Source organism: Pyrus communis, chromosome 17, assembly GCF_963583255.1.
Source record: "Pyrus communis chromosome 17, drPyrComm1.1, whole genome shotgun sequence".
NCBI lineage: Eukaryota > Viridiplantae > Streptophyta > Magnoliopsida > Rosales > Rosaceae > Pyrus > Pyrus communis.
The window spans coordinates 11,941,906-11,945,482 of record NC_084819.1 but is presented as its reverse complement, the minus strand read 5'-3'; the positions used below and the strand labels follow the sequence as shown (position 1 = coordinate 11,945,482).

The 3,577-nt window shown below is 38.9% G+C and overlaps 1 pseudogene; it reads left to right on the top strand.

The window, feature by feature from the left end:
* The first annotated feature begins 2,425 nt into the window (after nucleotides 1–2,425).
* LOC137722274 (pathogenesis-related protein 1C-like) lies at nucleotides 2,426–3,159 on the top strand (annotated as a pseudogene).
* Nucleotides 3,160–3,577: the final 418 nt, after the last annotated feature.

Here is a 3,577-nt window from a genome sequence, read left to right as displayed (position 1 = left end):
CCTATGGGTGAATGATACTGCCTTCGGGCAATTTTGATACCACTACTAAGCACACTATATATGATATATGTTTTATGAAGTTTTATGGCATGCTAGGGTTTTCGGAAAACCTATTACATATCATGCTATTGAGTTTTCTAAACTAAGGGTTAGTGCGTTGAAGAATAATTGTTTTAGTATTACTTATATATATAAACTTGGTTCACTCATGCTTTGTTTTACTCTCCCACAGGATTTAGAATCGAGGCGTACAATCCTGACGTCAAGGCATTCCCGTATCAGTATCTTTGAGTCCTCTCGGTGTAGGACATTTTCCTCGTTTTCATACATTGTATAATACTCATTTTTAAATGTTTTGGATTAGTTGTATGCTTTGAACACGTTCCACAATAAGAGTTTGATTTATGTTCGCTCTTTCTTCATAGTTCTCATGCATGTTAGTATGGCTTCATCACCTTCGGGTGTCATCCAGCACGTGTCTACCCTAGTGTTCAAAGGATATCAGGGTCAGGTGTGTCATAATTTGTGGGCCCAGATTTTTCGGATCAAGAAATCAAGTAATTGTTATTTGACCTTATGCTCGAGTTCCATGTGACGTTAGCCACGTTTTAATTTTTTTTTTGCCTCAAGCACGTGCATGAACAGACACGTCAGTTGACAAAAAAAAAAAAAAAAAAAAAAAAAAAAAACAATGGGGCTCGCGTTGCAGCGCACTCAACCCATATACGCATGGGCGCATGGGCAATGTGGTACAATCTTGTCTGTTGGATTTCCAACGGTTAAAAAAATTTGAACTCTAACCCAACGGGTAGTACACATGGCACAATGATAGATGAACTGTTACTCGATAATGTCACGTGTCGATCCTAGACGTATCTCGGGATCAGGGTGTGTAAGCATCGCTGCTCCGTTTATTCAACTCCGCATCAGAAGCTGTTAAGTTCATGATGGGACTTCTAAGGTATGAGTATTCAATCTACCTTACTCCGACCCTCAAAATCATGGTCCCAAAATCTCTATAACTCAAGCACAACAATAAAAATAAAAAATAAAATAAAAAAATTCAATTCTTAATTTATTCTTTGAAACTTAATATTTTTTTATTGTTGAACACATAGTGGAGATTTATAATCAAATCCATTGGCACTTATGGCATTATCTTATTGGATGGTGGGTCCCATATATATTCTAGTAGCGACTGTTGAGTTTAAGTGAGAAGGGAGAGGCCACAAGTCAAAGTGCAACGATTTTTGAGTTTCAGGGAGTTAAGTGGTGACTTTTAAGTTACAGAGAATAAAGTGGAATTAAAATCGAGTTTTAAGGGTCGTAGCTAAAAATTGGAACCACAAACTTTGAATTAGAAGATCTCTCCAGTTTGCCAATTTTGTCCCCAGTTATGCTTCATTGGTAGCCAACCTGTTTTTAAGCCCTTCATTTTTACATCAACCACATTGTTCCTGACATCTGCCTTTATGGTATAACTTATTTTTTCTCAAATCTTGGGAACGAAATACTTTCAATGCAATGCAATATCTAAAATAATAGACTTCATACTTTAATTTTAATTTATAAAATGGTGGTATCTTGTTTTATTTGTAAGGGTGCACTTTTGCTCACTACGCTCATTACCCTATTTATAATAGTTATATGTGTTTAAATTTTGAGATTTGTTTCTATACACAACACAAATTTTGAAATTGAAACTTATTTAACTGATAAATAGAGTGGTGAATATCATCATCACTTGAAAATGGTGAGTAAGAATATCCCCCATTTGTAAATAGGTTTTAAAAAGATTCAAACTTTGTGGATGTTAAGTTCCATATCAAATTTTAACTTATTCATTATGGAGCCATGTAAATTCACGTTCTCTTAATATCGTTGTATAAAAAAGTTAAAAACTAAACCAATTTATAAAATTCCAATTAATGTAAAATAAAAATGCTATTACTCTTATCATAATTTACATATCACATTTATACGATATCTCTAATAAAAATGAGATCCACATGTGTTAAGCAACACAAATATGATACAAGTATAACATTGCTTAATGTAAAATACCATTTTCTTGAAAGTACTTCACATTGAAGGACAAGAGAACAGCATTTGCATGGAAAACAACAATTTGACCATTTGACCGGAAGATTCCCATAAACTACGGCTCTCCATCAGCAGCCTCTTTACAATAGCATATCTATTTTGGAGGCTGAGAGCTAGCAAGAATAGGCATGGGATGATGGTAATGTTGATGGAGTCCTCTCATGGTCGGTCTCTCTTGCCGCTGCTCTCGAAGGCTGAGAGCTAACAAATCAAAACCGAACCACACCGAACTAAACCCTACATCATCATGTCACCCCTATCGAAGATAGAAACTACCTAGATTCTAACCACCACCTTCAGAACCTCCACATACAACCACCCAATGCCACGAGGTCAAACATTCTCCACCGTAATACTCACCACCTTTCTCTTGATTCTCGCGGTCTCAGCCAACTTGAGAAATCACATTCTTCATGTCAATCATGTTTACGCGACGAACGCCGATGTTAATCCAATTATGAATCACACGACATAGCTAATGTCGCCGACCACATTGGCAAGGTCGTCGGTGGCATTGCCAACGACGCCAACAGCCCCAACAGCCTTGTCAATAACCTTGTCAGCGCGTTGAAACCAAACAAGGACAACTTCACCGAGTACACTTGGTCGGCGCTGGTCCAAGAGTTCATCATGGCCCATAATGAGATCCGAAGGGCGGAGAAAATGAAACCGTTGGTGTGGAATGACACGATGGCCCAGTTGGCGGAGGACCGGGCCAAGAAGCAGGATCACGACTGCGGAATGCGGCACTCGTCGTATCAAGGTATGGGGGAGAACTTGTTCTGGGGTTACAAAGCGCATTGGCTGCTGAGGGAGACAGTGTATGATTGGGCACATGAGAAGCAGTACTACAACAAAGAAAACCGCTAGTGCGAGCCAGACAAGGCATGCGACCACTACACGCAGATTATATGGAAAGACACTGAACAAGTAGGATGCGCCCGATACAAATGCTCCAGTGGAAGTTTGCTCATTGTTTGTGAATATTACCCACCCGAAAATTGGGTTGGTATGGACCCCTATAACTATTGGAAGAAGTTCTAGGGTTAATATAAATCTTAGTCGGCAAGCATGGGTGTATGTACATGCCATCATTACAACTATAGTCATCATTGCCATAAAGGAAAGACAGCAAGGGTGTGCACTCTGGAAAGGAATGTTGCATGTGATTGCTGACTCCTGGACAGCAAGGAGGTCATTTACTTTGTATTATTACTGCATGTGTGCTGTTGCATCCGGTTACAAGGGTGTAAAGCTTTCTTTGTATTGTGTATAAGTATGCCTTCCCATAAGGCTTTCTATCATATGAAATGTATTACAATTCAAATCAGAAAAATCAATATGGTATCAGAGCGGTGATCTCTATCGACCTGCTTCTGAGTACCGTCTTCCTGTTTCCCATTCTTATCCATCATGGCTGAAGAGAGCTCCATGCATGGCGAAGAAGTAAACTCGCATGCTGCGTTTTCTTCAT